Source organism: Mastigoproctus giganteus, chromosome 12, assembly GCF_048544385.1.
Source record: "Mastigoproctus giganteus isolate SK-2022 chromosome 12, ASM4854438v1, whole genome shotgun sequence".
Classification (NCBI taxonomy): Eukaryota; Metazoa; Arthropoda; class Arachnida; order Uropygi; family Thelyphonidae; genus Mastigoproctus; species Mastigoproctus giganteus.
In genome coordinates this window covers 156507550-156524610 of record NC_143586.1, presented here as the reverse complement: position 1 = coordinate 156524610, position 17061 = coordinate 156507550, and the positions used below count along the sequence as shown (strand labels likewise).

Here is a 17061-nt window from a genome sequence, read left to right as displayed (position 1 = left end):
TGAAACGATCTCCGCAGTGTGCGCACTGCTCGCAACCACTTACAGCTAAACATATACTCCGTTTCATTTCAGATCTACAACAACCTCTCTCTCTCTCTCTCTCTCTCTCTCTCTCTCTCTCTCTCTCTCCACATAGCATAATAGGGCAAAAAGCAAATCTCTCTAAATTCTTTTTCTATTTAAAACAAATAAAAATGTATGACCGTTTCTAACTGCTGCTCAAGCAGTTTTTATATTAAAACATCAACTGATTTGGGAGGCGCAATATGGCCTAAATAGCCCTTGCGCCAGAAAACACCACAACAACAACTTCAGCCGCAGGCCAGTTTCGCCTGGCGCGTTGGAAATTTTTCCTTGAAGTGTTTGTCTCCCATCTTAGTTGTCGGAGCTCCATGGACCACCAGGGGACAGCTCTCAGAGATGGATTTTTCTTTTTGATTGCTTTATTGGCCGCTTCTGTGATTAGTTTTGTTATTTCCATCTGATGCTGGTCCATGTTTAATCTTTCTGTCTCCAGTGCGAAGGCAATCGTCCGCAATGTTTCTTGGTAAAGGGGCCAGTCCGCCTTTCCAATAGCGTATCTGTTCTGTTTTTGCTTGGGTATTGGGTATTGTTCTAGTTATTGTGCGGTTTAGCTGGAACGTGATTGTTCTATGGTCTGAAGTTGTCCAGTTTTCGGTGACAGTCGAGTTTGTAGTACGGTCTGCAATGGATCTGGTGGCTAGGCTGATGTCTATTGTGGCCTCCCACATTGTGCTGGAGAAGATCGGTAGGTTGTTTGGTTAGTTTAGGATTGAATAGCAACTGTTTGCGAGGAACTCTTCGAGGCGTTGTCCATTGTGTGCACCACGTCGCTCTAGTGTTTCGCTGTGCCAAGCTGGTGAGCAGCAGTTAACATCTGCACCTATGATTATTCTTGCATTTGGGAGGTCGGTGTGTATGCTCTGCAGGTAGGGTATGGTTGGTTGGATGTCCTCCCCCCGACCTACTGTAGAGTGAGATCGCGTAGAATTCGCTAGGGCTGTGACTATGTGGGCGCACACGGCTAAGGGGAGGCAGTAGTTTGTCAGCTTGGTTACGGTGTAGTTGGGGTTTCTGATTAAATTTGCTGCCCGGGAAGGGGTTTCTCCATCTGTTTGAACAACTTTGTAATTCAGTGGATATCCCCTGACCTGTGGGTATAGGGCTCCAGTATGAGCAAAATATCAATATTTTCCTCATCAGTTTTCTTCATTAGCTGTGCGGCGTCTGCCTTTGAGCATTCAGTTGTGCGAATTTTATCCTATTATTGTTATATTGCTTATGGCGTGTTGCCATAGTCTAGTCTTAGTTTATATGTTCTCTTTGCCTTGTTGTTGTTGTTGTGGGGTATTTGATGGCACATAAGCTGCTTTGGCTAGGCTATAATGCACCCTGCCTTGTTGTAGACAGGCCACTTGTTATCCCTGATCGAATGGTCCGCCTGTTGGTTGGTTGGTTGGTTGTTGGGTTTTTATTGGCGCATTAGCCACTAAGGCTATAATGCGCCAAAATCAGGGTCCGCCTGTAGTTTTTGTGACTTGCAGTTCACACATGTAGAGGATTCCTCCTTTTTTGGAACAGTCCTTATGCTCGTGACCTTTTTCGGCGCAATGGCCACATGTGGGTACGGTTTGGGCGCAGGTATGCATTGTGTGTCCGAATTGGCCACATCTAAAGCATTTAGGGACAGTCACGTGCTCGTAACGATGGCTGCCCCAGTTTATAAATACTCTATTTTGCTGGTTTATGGTTCTCCATGCAGCCGGCGAGAGCTCCACCACTCAGTTTTGGGCATTGCCAGATCTGGACTTCATCTGGTACCTTGGGATTATTAGCATCGCTGGGTCAGTTTCCGGGTGTCCTGTTGTAGGTTTCTTGCGTAGAGTTCTTCACGTAGTGTTTCTGGTGTCAGTTCTTTATGTGTTGTAAATAATTATGCTGGGTCCTCTCATTTTTGGGGGCACAGCTTCCAGACCAAGGGCCGGTATCTTTGGATTCGCGATTATCCTTTGGGCATCTTCTTTAGTTAGGGTTTCTATTATGATGCCTGTGTTTCTTATTTTCCGAACGGATTTGATTCTTGTAGTCTTGAAGTCGTCTGCCAGTATTGAGATTACTCTGTTTTTTACAGCCTCGCTTGTGGAGTGTTCTTCTATAGATGTTGGTCGGAGGATGACCAAGTGTGGAGTAGGCAGGAGTGTTTTGCGTTTGGTTACAGTTTGGGTTGGCATCGCCGGTGGTTCCTGTGTGTTGTCCTCAGCACTTATGCATACGTGGGGGCGCGCTATGGCAATTGTCCCCACACTCCATGTATGCGTGGTAGCTCGTTCGCATTCAAGATGCGTGTCCACGAGGATTGTTTCCATTTTATGGAAAATGGTAACGATTTGGGCTCTGAGGCTAGTTGATACCCTATTCGGGTTTCCTTGAATAAATTTTCAAGGGCTGTCTTGAGGTATAGGGACATCCGGTAGATAGTACCCTCTGGCAGAGTAGGGTCCAGGGGTGGGTCCTGCAGTTTGTCCTCGCCTTGTTCCTTTTGCAGGTTTGTGGTGTCCATTTATTCTTTTGCCTCTGTCTATCGTGTTTCTAGCTCCGATTTAGGAATGGTCCTACTGATGTTCTTCCTTTTGGTCTGGGGATCCCCCCCCCGGTCGGGTGTCCTCCAGGTCGTCTTTTTGGTCAGTGATTATCTGTATGTCCTCATTATGATTGGGTTGCAAGGAGTCCTTGATTTTGTCTAGTTTCCCCTCCATGCCGGCTGCAGTTCGGATTACCAAGAATGTTCGAATGAGCGGGAAACAGGTAGTAGGGTTGTTTGGTTTATGGATAATGCTGGCGAATGATGCCTGCCACAACTTCGTGGATAAATTTGAAGGCTTCTGATGAGCCGTTGAAGTTTTGGGCTATCCCCCCTCTGTCACTTGGGAGGGGACAGCCAATTATAGAGATGCCCTTTAAAGAACGGGGTTACTTTCTTAGGGGGTTTTTGATGGCGACAAAAACAGTGGTAACATCAAAAATGCTGTAGGTTGAATAGGAATGAAGATGGCTCCTCACCATGGACAGTTTATGGTAAAGGAGAGGCATTATGCAGACATGGTTAGAGGATATACCAAGCATTTCGTGCGGAACATTTTCCAAGCATCGAACATTTTCTGGGTTCGGTGGAAGGCAGCATTCGCCAGTCTACGCCAGTGCTTCGCTCCGTTGTGAACTCCGGGATGTTCTTCTGCTCAGCTGATCCATAATAACCTGAGAACACCTTCCGTGGTCTCATGAACTCAATGCCACACTATTAGGTAGGTAGTCATAATGTTTTGGCTCATGAGTGTAATCAATATACATGTATATCAAAATTATTTATTTATTCAGTTTATTTAACCAAATCGTTGTGCCCTCTAAAATTTTAATAAAAGTAAATAATGGTAAATAAACGAAGGCAAAATGGTTGGTACAGATCACTTAAATTTACAAACTTGCCCTTACAGTATTATGAATGTTGTCTAGAATTTATATAAAGAAAAAGTTACTTTATACAAATTTTCAAAGTTGCCCTTCGATATCATCTTGATCTGTTGGTAGCTTTACTGTCAGTTCGAACGTTCATTAAGACTGCGAGATTTTTGAGTCCGCAACATATTTATATATGCTTTCCTGAATTTCCGTTCTATATTTCTCGCCTTCTGCATACATATATATAGATGCCGGCCCTCATATTGACTGGTGAAAATGTATTTGCTGTGAACGTTTTTATAACAGCGAGATTTGAAGGGATTAGGCGAAGTGGCAAGTGATTATCAAACGAATGTCTACTGTTAATTTTGGGCGCCTTGATGACATCTGATATTGAGGCAGCATTCTCGTGATAAGTTTTCAGAGATCTCTTGAAATGAGATCTCCTTTTCGCGTCCGAAAGAAAGCATATCTTGATGTATTGGCAGATTACCTATTTATTTTAACGCCCGTAATGTCCTGGCGTATCTTCCACAGTGCCGCATATTCCTGTGACCAAGTAATCGTGCCGGAGTATAAACAAAACATTTATAATACTGTTTTTTATTCAGCTAAATACACAATTTATAATTATAAAAGGAAATGTTTACCTACGTCGCCAAAATCACCACTAGCAACAGCTGTTAATTCAAACAAGTATATCTTCTGAAATACCCGCTTGATTTTAGTAATAAACCCCGCTACGTGATTAGCAAAATAAAAACTATAAGGTGAAAAATAATTTAGATCACGAGAAAAAAAAAGGGAAGGGGGATTAAAAACCACAAAAATTCAGCAAAAAGTGACTAGCTTTACCTGAGCTGAAAACTGACGCATGACCGATTCTTGTCTCTGTAGGGTGCCCTCTCAATATTTTTTTTATTGTATGATCAGCACCCGAAATATTTCTAACAAAACTTCGCGGAGTACCTTCGTAAACGTTACTAACACAGCAGCAGCGAGATTCATAAAGGTTAGCGGAATATGTTACATATTTTCTTCGACGCAGCATCTGCGTTTTCTAGACAGTCGTCTGCCACGGGTTTCCTTGGCATCTCTTAAGAATTCCAGAGCATCTCTTAAGAATTCCAGATGCAGCGAGGGAGTAATAAAAACTGGGACGTAGTTAAACTGAAATTTTTTCTTTGCAAATTCGTCAATCAAAATCCTCCTCAAATTCACCATCAAAATCTGTAGCGGCGGTCAAATTAGACTCGGTTAATAGGAGACTAAGGAAATCAGACATATTTTGAGATACTTGCTCTCAGGAGATTTTTTATCCATTTAAGGACAGAAAAGAACCCTTCACTAGAAAAAGTTTTAGACAGTAGGATCAAATACAGCAGTTGTTGTTGTTGCTGTTTTTTTAGGAGTATCAGCGACTTGTTGGACATGTTGCACCATTGTGTAATATATTCATACAAATGTGTGATCACGGACCGATATGCATGTTGTGAGGACTAAAAAACCTAAATAACTAACGGTGTGTAAATTCTATTCCATCCGCTGAGATCAGCTGACTACATTCCTCTACTAAAGAGGCCTTTAGAATTTCCTCCAGTCTTTGGCGGGACTTGAACTCAGATCTCTCTAAACGAGTGAAGTGGCAAAACCACTATCATGGAGACCGAATACAGTTGTAACTGTATTCGGTCCTCCAGAATTGCAGCTGAAGAGATCTTCAATCAGATCTTGTGGGCCTTAACTGAATATCTTATTTTTCAGCGTTTTCACTCAATATTTTCGATAGAACGTCTTTGTTGCATAGGAATCTAATTTTTTTTTTCAAGATAGTATATTCCTCCTTTCTTTTAAGTCACTTAAGCAAGTAGGATTTGGAGTGACAAAGAAGACGCAAAGAACAAGGATTATGTCATTATTATCGTAACGAAGCCGTTAAGGATTCATTATACGTCTTCCTGGGGCAAGAAACACATTGCTATTCCTTGCTAAAGCAAGGAATATCATTCATTAAATTCCAGGAGTCAAATTTTCTGCTTTTCATATATGAAAAGAATAAAATTTGACTCATGGGATTTAATGAAGGAATAGTCGATAAATTTCAGATTATTAGTGGGGGGTACTCTTTACGAGATGAATTTTCCCAGCCAGCTGAAGTTACCTCGTGTTATAAATTACGTATATTCTATGATCAGTTTATCTGTTTTGTAGAACGAAAGAATCGAATTTCCCGAAGGTAGGGGACCTGCAGTCCTCGCTTGCCCGAGTCGATTAATTCGTCCACGATGTGGTGGGGGGGGGGAGTCCTTAAAAGCTCTTTCCATTACAACGGAAATTATTTATTTCTCAACTTCAGCCGACAACAGATTCCAACTCAGACCTTTTCCACATAGTTGGGTTGACGACAGTCCAAGTTATGTATACGTATGATGTTTGTCCACATTAATAGTATAATGTACAGTTTATAAATACAGATTGCGAATTTTGGTATAATTGCCTTCCGTTATAACAAGCATGACATATTTCTCTCACTATGGCATGTTTCTCTTCATGGCATATTTCTTTCACTATCGAATAATAGCATCAATTTCAGATATCACGTAGAAAGAAATTATATATAAAATATTAACATGAAATTAATTTGGAAAGAAACAAGCGCGCAATTTTTCATTGTTCGCTTTCAGTTTAGATAAAATTTATTAATGTTATCCAAAACCATGTGAGCGCTGTTTCCAAACGCTTATATTAATGGTGTGCATCATATAGAAGGATTTGTACTTTGGATTATTAACATACGTCAAGAAATCAGAATGCCCTTCAACAGTAAATCTCTAACACATTTCCATGCTTCTCACGTGGCTATAGACAGTATGAGAACCGAACCGTCTAACGTTCAGCAGACTCAGCATTCATATAACCTAACACAAAATGCTTCGAAATGCGGATCTAACACTTTTTTCGAAATGCTAACGGAGAACAAAATCAACAGCAATAAAATGTGGTAACGAAACTTGGCAATGTAGAGTTATGTATCGCTGCAAATGGTAGAAAAATACTGCTCTCTCGTTCTACAAAGGAAATCGTTCTATAATGGAAGATCTACCCGAATTTACTTATTATTTTAATTTGTCTTTCAGAAAATGGGATCCGGAATTTTCAGTTCTATTCCCAACATTCTTACTGCAGGGAATAACTGGCGAGCAAAAATCAGTTAATTCGATTAAAGTTTCTAATGTCGGGCAACTTTTTCTTTCTTTAGCTTTTCTCTCGCACGTGAACATGAGCTGCTCTTTTGCATACCTTCCCAGAACTCTTTTCTTTCTCTTTGGGAAAACGTGGAGGATGCGTTCCTATCGGTTCTTCGAGAATCGATAAGGAGATGCAGGATTGCAAGAGAACACTCTTGTCTGGCTCCATAACGCATGCTCAGTTTCTGCTCACTCTCTCTACCTTTGCAACGGCGAGAGAGAGTGAGAGAGCCTTGCAAAGCTGCCGCGATAGACCGGACTGTGTGCCCGCTCGTGCTGTTTTAGATGAGTCTGCAGCTGTGATGCGACAAGTGTGCGCATGTGTGGGACGAATAGCTGCTACTGATCTTCGTTCGTTTATGACGGACGCTCTGGAAGCGCATGCAGCTACTACTGCTAAACAGACCAAAGATTCCCTGTAAGTCTGCGTTTCAAGGATTGGAAACATTACCTGCTTTCTGGGGTCAGCGCGCAAGGCATAAAAGTGAATGTTCAAGTCGCATCACAAACCAAAAGGTAAGACCCTTATGACATTTCTTTCATCGTTATCATTTCTATTTGATGCCTTATCTGTTAATACTGACTCGTAAAGGTGTATTTCCTGGAAATTTTTATACTTGGGTAACAGAAGCCTGTTGCTTGAAAACACTGTTTGTTGGATATAAGACAGAGAGCGAGCATTTAGTGTCTTATGATCGTCAAATTGAGGATCACTATCAGTGTTTACCCATTGCCCCTATTTGGCAGTTGATGAGCATCTCTCTCTCTCTCTCTCTCTCTCTCTCTCTCTCTCTCTCTCTCTCTCGTGCACACATTATAGAGACTCCCGGAAGAACAGGAGACCGAATTGTCGCTCTTCATCATCTCGTTTCTATGGAAACACGTCATTTTCTTCTATTTCAAAACAGTATCATTGTTTTCATTTACTTCGGGGAGTTAAAAGAAATATGGCGAGTTTTAACAAACAGCAGAGAAATGGAATTTTTAAATTCTATTTCTTTAGTCAGAAACATGGAGGAGATAAACCGCGCTGTTTAGGATGGAGATCGAAGGGCTACGGCCATTATAAGATCTGACTAAGCATGGCCGTCAATTTGTTAATAACTCTTAAATGTAAAATAACTCAAATTTTTCAATAACGAACTGAAATGTTTCTTAGAATTTAAAATTAAAACAGGTTATTATTACTTCTTACTGATGTGTTCCCTTTTCATAGAGCAGAATATATTTAAAGCACGTTATAATATGGATTTCTTTTTGTTGCTTCAGCATATACCTTCGCAAATCCGACAACCGCAGGACCTGATCCACATCGGATCTGGGAAATTTTCGGATTACTGGTGGTTATAGAGGGTCATTATAAAGTCCTTGTGCAATTTTAAAATTTCAAAACTTCCGTTCTATACATGATAAAATCAATATGTAAACGTTAAGAGTGGTTCATTTATTTTATTGAAGTTTAGCAAAAAAATTATTATTATTATTTTATTTTATTTTTTTATTTTTTTGCAGAATTAAGCTTGACCAAATGGGTTTAATAGAAGAGAAAGTAAATTGTGCTGTGGTTGACCGAGTTGGTGTCTGTAATCGCAATACAAAAAAAGATTTAGAACCCATTACAACAAAGATGCACCACACAGGAATTCCATAACTAACTGGATGAAAAAGTTTAAAGAAACAGGTTCCGTTAATGATTAAACCACGATCTGGAAGACCAAGTGTAAGTGAAGAAAGTGTGGCATCTGCAGAACAATCCTTTACTGAAAGTCATGTTGAAAATTAACAATCCCAAGAATAAATGTATGTCAAACTGTAATAAATTCTTTCACTTACCCTTTTTACAGATTGATTTCATCATGTATAGAACGTAAGTTGTGAAGATTTAAAACTGCACAAGGACTTGACCCTGTATTATAGTCCCAAAAAGAAAGCCGAAAAATACTTATTGTACATGGTAATTTGTACTTATCTCAATCTCGAGAGAGAGAGAAAGAGAGAGAAAGATAACGTACAGTACATTAAAATGCAGTAAATATACAATGCATATTGTAAGTAGAGTAAAAATAAAATTATTTCCCCATCCAAAATACACTGTATTGTGTATGACTTTATGGATCTTTCGGAGGGGGAAAAGCGAAAAGTTTCACACAATCGCTTCACTGAAGTTCCATTGTTCGGTCTTTGACAATACAATCCGTTTTCATAATAAATAGTGACTGTGCATGAATTTGAGCGAGTACAGAGGAGGGCAACAAGATTGGTGAGGGGAACGAAGGGGTCCTCTTACCACGAAAGGCTTAAGTTCTGCAAACTGCAGCATTTGGAGAGTAGGCACCTGCGGAGGCCTTGAATGGGTTGAGCAGGCTCAATTCTGATAACATTCTTCCTCTTGCTCAGCTTACAAACCTGAGGGAGCATAAATTCAAATTGAGGAAAGATAGTGTAGAATAGGAGTACGGAAATTTGTCTTTAGCCAGCGGGTAGTTGATTGCTGGAACAAACCCGTCTGTCGTTGTGGAAGTTGATAACTTAAATAAATTTAAGGAGGAACTGGACAAACGTTTTGTGGGAATGGATGTGTGAAATGGTGTTTTTTTTATTTTTATTATTATTTTTTTTATTTTAGGCTGATGCAACATAAGCTTGCTTTCTTACATCACATGCCTCTACTACTACTATTTAATTTTCTTTCTTTCTTGGCATACAGTAGCATGATCAGACGCTGACAGTCCGATCATGAGTTTTAAAGCCTAAAATGCGAGGAAATAAGAACTCGCCATGTTTAGGTAACATGTGCTCTAAAAATGAAAACAATATATATTTACGAAAGAGAAAATAGCATTTAATATATCGTAAAATAATTATATTAATATATTTGAGGAATACTTAATCGGCACTGAAACAAAATAAATTAAGAACCAAAGGCGTTACTCAGTCAGATTTTTATTGAGCTTCTTTCAGCTCTATTCATATTTTGATCAATAAAAATCTGTACATGTTAAATTTACATAAAACGCAAATTAATATACCATTAACGGTGTTTACATGTATACGGTTTCAATTATATTTTTACACAATATGTTGTACTTCATCCGTTCCATAAATTTTAATTTATTCAAGAGTTCAGCCCTTTTTTTTTTTTTAAGGTTTTCACGAGTCGTTTTATAAGTATTAAATATTTCACCTTAAATACGTAATATCATTTCATCATCCTGAATCTGCGATCAGTTAAAATTTTGCAAGTACTTAAGGGAACTTTTTTTTTTCAGTGCGTGATTTAAACATTTTGATCATCTCATTAACGTAGCTGATGTAACGTAACCTCTATTAAACAGTTTTTAGAAAACATTAAATTTTTAGTAATTATTTATTGAATATGCCAAGCATACTATGCATAATATAGAAGTATGCTTTATTTAATAGTGTTTCAAAAATATATTTGAACCACCATTAATGTTGTAAACAAATTTCGACGAGTTTTTTCCACAAAAAATTCGTTCAGTACTTCGAAAATTTTTTTATTCTTGAAGCCTCTTCTTCAATCAAAGCTGTAGAGAGCCGATCTCAGGTGGAGGAAGTACGATTTTTCAGCCTGCACACATCCAAATCAGCGCGTGGACAGACACTCCTACAGATCACGGGAGCAATATGGTGGTTGCGCCATAAAATTAAAAAAAAACAGCAAAAGCTAAATTTGTCGTTTCTCGTGTGGTTTTCTGGATTTGCTATTTTCTTGAATACAGTCGAAAAACTAGTGGTGCCGGATATAGATACCTGGATTTGGGAGATTCGAATGTTCTACATGAATTTTAGTTGTCCTATAGTACGCGTTCACTTTTTTAATTGATTAGAAGCACACGCATTTGATTGACTGTGGTTTAAGTCTTCGTGACTATTAAATACAGTGATATTCTTGTACTCCTTCTATCTTTTGGCCTGACGTAGCCCAGTGGTCAGGAGCGAGAGTGCATAGCACGCGTTCCTTGAGTGGACCGCGGTTCAAGCCCGTGACTGCTAAATACGATAAAATATTTGTATTGACGATTTATTGTAAACTCTACTGACTTGGTTGTCGTGCCGGAGTATAAACAAATGGTCAAACGCGCTTGAATGGCTGTGGTTCAAGTTCGCATCACCACTAAATACGGTGAAAAATTAATAACATAACCAGAAAATTTATTTATTTATTAAGTGCTAGTATTCAAGTAACTTTAGAAACCAAAACTTGGCAAAATCGGGATTAATTATGAAATTCTGAAATGCCGCTTTTTAATTTGATTATTGGGAATAATTAGGGCATCGTTGTAATAGTTTATCCCTTTCCAGCAATAAGCTAATTAACACAATATTCACGTGTAAAGTGATTTCTTAAACTTACTTAGTACATTATGTCCTTCTCTAACGCATTTGAAGATGGCACAGTTAAAATTTTTCAGTTTAAAACTTATTACTTACTGACTGACCAGCCCATAAACAATTCCATATATTTTTCTCCTCATTTGAGATTCGGCAGGTTCTATGTTGAACTGCTTAGCTTGTACCGTTCTCTATGATTCTCAAGAATTACATTCATAAACTGCCTTTATTGTTCTTTAGGCATCCTCGATGTTTTTGCCTTTTATGTTAGATTAATTTATTTATAAATATATTTAGATAAAATCTAAATTGGCTACATTGTAAATGATCTCTGTACACTCAGTTAAAATAGCATAGTAAAAATTCGTAACACTAACTTTTGACATCAGTACACGCTAAGGGTTAATACATGTTAAAAATTAACCAGCATTACTAACTATTAATCTTTACCAACAAAAAATCTACAATACCTTTGAATACCGTTTACTTTTCAAGACTGTAACTGTAACCAAGTCACAGGTATCAATAATTATTATCAATCCATAAATGAAAATAGAAACAGTTATAATTGAGGGGACTTTTATTTTATTTATTTAACTTGAAATCTAATTTATAAAAGCACGAATTAAATAAGTTACAGAACTCAAACACAAATTTAAACCTCGGAAACAGTATATGGGGATGGGGGAATAGAGAAGTAAATACACATGAGTATTCAAAAATTACACGCGCAAAGCGGAAGGAAGTCAGGTACGGTATTGCGGTACATTAGGAGTGGTATTGCACTGATGTATGTCCCTGAATTTCCTTATATAATAATGAGGAGCGGTGGAAGGATCAAAGGTGTTGCTGTTATTATAGGAGCATTTTTTTAAAATTAATTGTTCATATTCTTTCGTTCATCATTAATAATTACTCATATCTTTAATTTAGCAATAACATTTTTTTTTTCAGAAGTCTACTACCTTCAAACATATTTCAGAATGGGTTCTAATCAATGTTGAGAGTTAGTACTGTGATCATAAGTTTAGTCTGGGTTCGATTCCCGTCTGCGACTGGAGGAATTCTTTACGCCTCTTCAGCTCGGGGTTGTAGTCAGGTGGAGGAAGCACAACATCCAAATCGACCTGAGAACATATACACGCTTTGTACAAGCAAAAGACATTGTCAGTATAAGGATTTAGGATTTTCGTATTCACCCCTCCCAATAAAAGGGAGAGAGTGAATACTCTTACCGGCATTACGCCAGTGTCTCTGCTTGTGCATTAGTTTTCGGTAGGAGCTAGAAATTATTCAGTAGCACTGAATAATTTCTAGCTGACTCTTTCACTATTATTTTTTTAAAGATGAAATACTCCACATCTAGAAAAATTATCAAAAGAACCATCAAAGAAACTCTCATTGGATTGCTTGGCGATCCAGTAAGAATTTTTGAAATGAAGGTGCTTTGAGAAGGGTATTGGTGTTCCTGCTGGCGGGGAGGAAAGTGGGAGTCTCTTAGGAAACATAACTTTCAGAGTATTCCTAACGGTGATCAGTAAATGAGACTAGGAAAACATATCAGGTTATGAGAAGCAATGAAAGGTAGGAGCGAAAATGAGATAATCAAGAAGGCAAGATGAAAGAAAGATAAATCAGAAGTTAAGAAATAAAAGAGGGATAATAAAGGCCAACTTGATTTTTGCCAACCCTATATTTCTCTGGGGAGGGCACTCAAAGGGCAAAAAAGAGGTGGAAAATGAGGCTCTTCTCCTTTTCTCTTTGATATTACTCAGAATCGCCAACATACTCATATACTGAAAATGTGGAAAGCAGTTAATAAAGTAGTTACCAGTTTTTAATTGATCTAGTGCTAAACAGACAAGAGATAATTTTAAATTAGTCATTTTTATATAATCTTAAAGACCTTTTCAACACGGGGTTGTATTCAGGCGGGTTTGTAGTGAAACGTTGAAGAACATGTATTAAATCAAAATTTATACGCAGTACCTGCGTTTAATTTCAGTTATGGAGGAACATTCTGCTGAAGATCGAGTATTTGACCTTATGACTTTTTTTTTTTTTTTTTTTTTTTATGTGAACCCCAAACACGAGAGGTATTAGAACCTATAGTACTTAGTACCGTGCTTGGGCTTATGTTCAACTTAGAGACAAATACCAATATCCAGTATCTATTTAGTATCTTTCAAATATCTGCTAATATCTTTTCAAATAATATCTTTTACATTTTAAATCAATTGCACGGGTATTTCACTACAGAATTGAAATACTCTTGCATTACTATATTAATATTAGAATTAATACACCTATAGCACTGAACATGTTAATAACTCTGATAATATGGATGGGTTGAAATTGAAAGAAAAACTATCTACGCATCTGCTGCACCCACTGCACGGAGAGGCGAAGTGAAGTTCTTGAGCTTCACTTCGCTCTCTGTGCAATCTCATCATGGGCGATTTTGATAGTGCTTGCTAGTACATATACTTCCACCTGATTTTCTGTAGCAATTTTTAGCACACCATTAATTCCTGAAAACCTTTGGGTCTGCACTGTTTCTTAAACGTATTATACGAGTATCCTTCGTCAGCAACTGCTACAATATATCCTTTGGTTTGAGTTTTTTAGATGTGTTTAAAGATTTTGAGGATTTACACAATGGTCCTCCTTGGTTACGTAAAATAAAGTACTATCCTTTATCACTTACCACTTTTTTGGATGCCATGTCATGTTACTAACGGTATGGCAGAAACGGTAATGCTACAACATTTAATGAATCATGATAGTGGATGCACTATCTGTGCATCGGGCTAAAGCATTGTGATCATTAAAAGATTCTAAAAGTGGCCAGGGATACAATACCATTATCAAATCTTCCTGGTCGCAAGCATTATAATTACTGATGGAATGAGGAATGCACAAAAGCAAAGAAAGCAAAAATTAAAGCCTGGAATTTATTTCGGCGATGTCCAACTACAACCAATCTCATTAATTATAAGAAGCTAAGAGCAAAAGCACGATTTGTACAAAGGCAAGCCAAGAAAGAATCCTGGACCAGTTTTGCATCGATCTTTAACAGAAACACTGATCCGAAAACTATATGGAAAAAAATTAGACAGCTATCTGGTAAGTTTCCTACTATACCTTCTCCAATCCTCTCATGAAAAGGGCAAGATCTATCCAGTCCCTTAGATATTGCTAATGCTTTGGGCAATACGTTTGCTGAAATCTCAGCAGCATCAGCCTATTCTACATCATTCAAACGAATTAAAAACACCAAAGAAAAGCATGCTATTAACTTTCAAACTGCCCGCCTTCTTTCATATAACAAACCTCTGCAATACTCTGAACTTTTGCATGCTATTAGAACAGCCCACAATGGTGCTGCAGGGCCTGATGGGATTTATCATGTCATGCTATAACATCTTGATGACAAAGCTTTGCGCTTGCTGCTGGTTTTTTTGCAATCGTATATTTTCAGAAAATGTTTTTCCAGCTTCTTGGTATCATCTACTGTTTTGGCATTTCTAAAGCCTGGGAAAGATCCAACCAACCCCCACAGCTATAGACTGATATCTCTCTCAAGCTGCCTCAGCAAAATCCTAGAAAAGATTGTCCACAGAAGACTCGTCTGGATCATTGAGTCAGAACATCTAATGAGCCATAGTCAATATGGCTTTCGTAAAAATAGGTCGTGCTTAGATCTTATGGTCAAGGCTGAATTCGCCATTTGAAATACCTTTATTAAACGTGAACATCTTGTAATGGTTTCAATAGACATAGAGAAGGCTTTTGACACCACCTGGCGGCATGGCATACTTAGTGATAAAGTATTACTCCCTTGGTCTGCGGGGCAACCTTCCTATATTTGTTCAAAACTTCCTACATACTAGATCGTTTCAAGTTCAGTACCAACATGCCCTCTCTGCAACGTTCATGCAGGAAGAAGGTGTTCCAAAGGATCAGTAGTGAGTGCCACTCTGTTTGCTGTTAGAATAGATTCTATTACAAGACAGCTTCCAAATACAGTCGAGACTTATCTTTATGCAGATGACCTTTCATCTTCTGCCATTCCCAAAATATGAGGTCTATTGAACGGCAGCTTCAGATATCACTTAATAAAATACAACAGTGGGATAGCCTCAATGGCTATCGGCTCTCGCAGCAGAAAACAGTTGCTGTCCATTTTTGTAGGCAGCGCAAACTTCATCCGGATCCCGAACTTCAAATTTCTAATGTCTCCATCCCGGTCACTAATAATATCAGATTTCTAGGATTAACCCTTGACAACAAGTTAAATTTTATAGACTATATTAAAAATGTACGGCCCGATCGGGAGTCTACCTCCACTATCAGGACTAAATCATCAGCAAAGGCCTGGCAGTTCACTTCGCCCAAGTCCTGAGCCAGGAAGTCGTCAAAGACCATGTTCCACAGGAGTGGCCCTGGGGGCAGCCCCTGTGGACCAAAGGTGTTACCACCTCAATTATTCGGTCAGTTAGGTAATCCTTTATACACTTGTAGAGGTTTGTTGGGAGCGCTGCCTCCCGGAATCGGCCGAGGGCGCTGTCGGCCACCACAGGGTGTCGAACGCCCCAGTGAAGTCCACTGCGATGACTAGGAAGTACTTCCTGTCGCATTCGGTTGCTTTGAATATAAGGTTTAAGTGATGTCTGCATTCACCAAGTATGGAAAAGAAAAATCTGTTAAGACGAATTGTGGCAGAAAATCGAAGCTGAATGAAACAGACCGCACACTGAAAAGGATTGTAGCCCGAAAACATAAAAACTACTGCCCCAAAAATAACTGTAGAACTTCATAATGTAGTAGTAGTAGTAGTGGCATTTGATGCAAGAAAGAAAGTCTATGAGCTTATGCAGCATCAGCCAAAAAAAAAAAAAAAAAAAAAATCACACCATTCCCTCCAAATGCCTGTCCAGTTCCTCCTTAAATTTATTCAACCTATCAACTTCCACAACGACAGATGGAAGTTTGTTCCAGCAATTAACCACCCGCTGGCTAAAGGCAAATTTCCGCACATCTATTCTACATCTGTCTTTTCTTAATTTGAATTTATGCCCCCTTAGGTTCGTAATCTGAACAAGTGGAAGGATCCCATCAGAATTCAGCGTGCTCAACCCATTCAAGGCCTTATTGACACTCAAAAGTGAGTGTCAACAATCCAGTTTCTAGCTAAACAGTTCGGCGAGAACTTCATAAAGGTGAAATTTATGGCAAGGAAGCTATTGCCAAGCCACTCGTTACTTTGGCAAAGCTGGAAAGAGGATGCAATAATGTAAGGAGCATAAAACCTGGACACTTGATTATTAGCAACATATATTTTCAGACGAATCATCATTCACACTTTATCCAACTTCAGGGAGAGTTTACGTTTGGTGAATACCGAAGGAAGAGCATCATCCTGACTGTCTTGTGCTATCAAACGTAGAGGCTCAACAATGGTTTGGACAGCAATATTTTGATATCCTTTAGGTCCTATCATCACCTGAACGGGCCAATTACTCCCACTGATTACCTTGGTATTCCGAGTGACCAGGTTCATTCCATGGTGCAAACGTTGTTTCTCACAAACCATGCCATGTTACAAGATTTTAATGCTCAAATACACAGTCAGGTGTGTCCAATCTTGGTTTGAGGAGCATGAAACTGAGACTCTCCCATTGCCTGCACAATCACTAGACTTAAACGTTGTTGAGCTACTACGGGCATATTTGGAGAGAAGCATAATTCTTCCCCCTTCATCACTCAAGTAGCTTGAAACTTTTCTCCCTGAAAAATAGTCCAATATTCCTCTTACGACAGTTCAAATTTATATGAATCTATCTACGTAAAAAACAAGCTGTTTTATAAAGAAAAGTGTGCATATCTCTAATTCTTATCAGAGATTTTTTTTTTTTTTTTTTTCATTATTTTGTCCATCCCCTGTATTTTTTCACCATTTCACATCTTATCTTTCCCA

The 17061-nt window shown here is 38.6% G+C and overlaps 1 protein-coding gene across 1 annotated transcript in view; it reads left to right on the top strand.

The window, feature by feature from the left end:
* The first annotated feature begins 6985 nt into the window (after positions 1 to 6985).
* LOC150077533 (CD151 antigen-like) overlaps positions 6986 to 17061 on the top strand; it is a 240477-nt gene continuing 230401 nt past the window's right edge. Inside the window, exon 1 of the mRNA XM_090385628.1 lies at positions 6986 to 7241. The gene's annotated coding sequence lies outside the window, so the exon portion shown is untranslated. The remainder of the gene's footprint in view (positions 7242 to 17061) is intronic.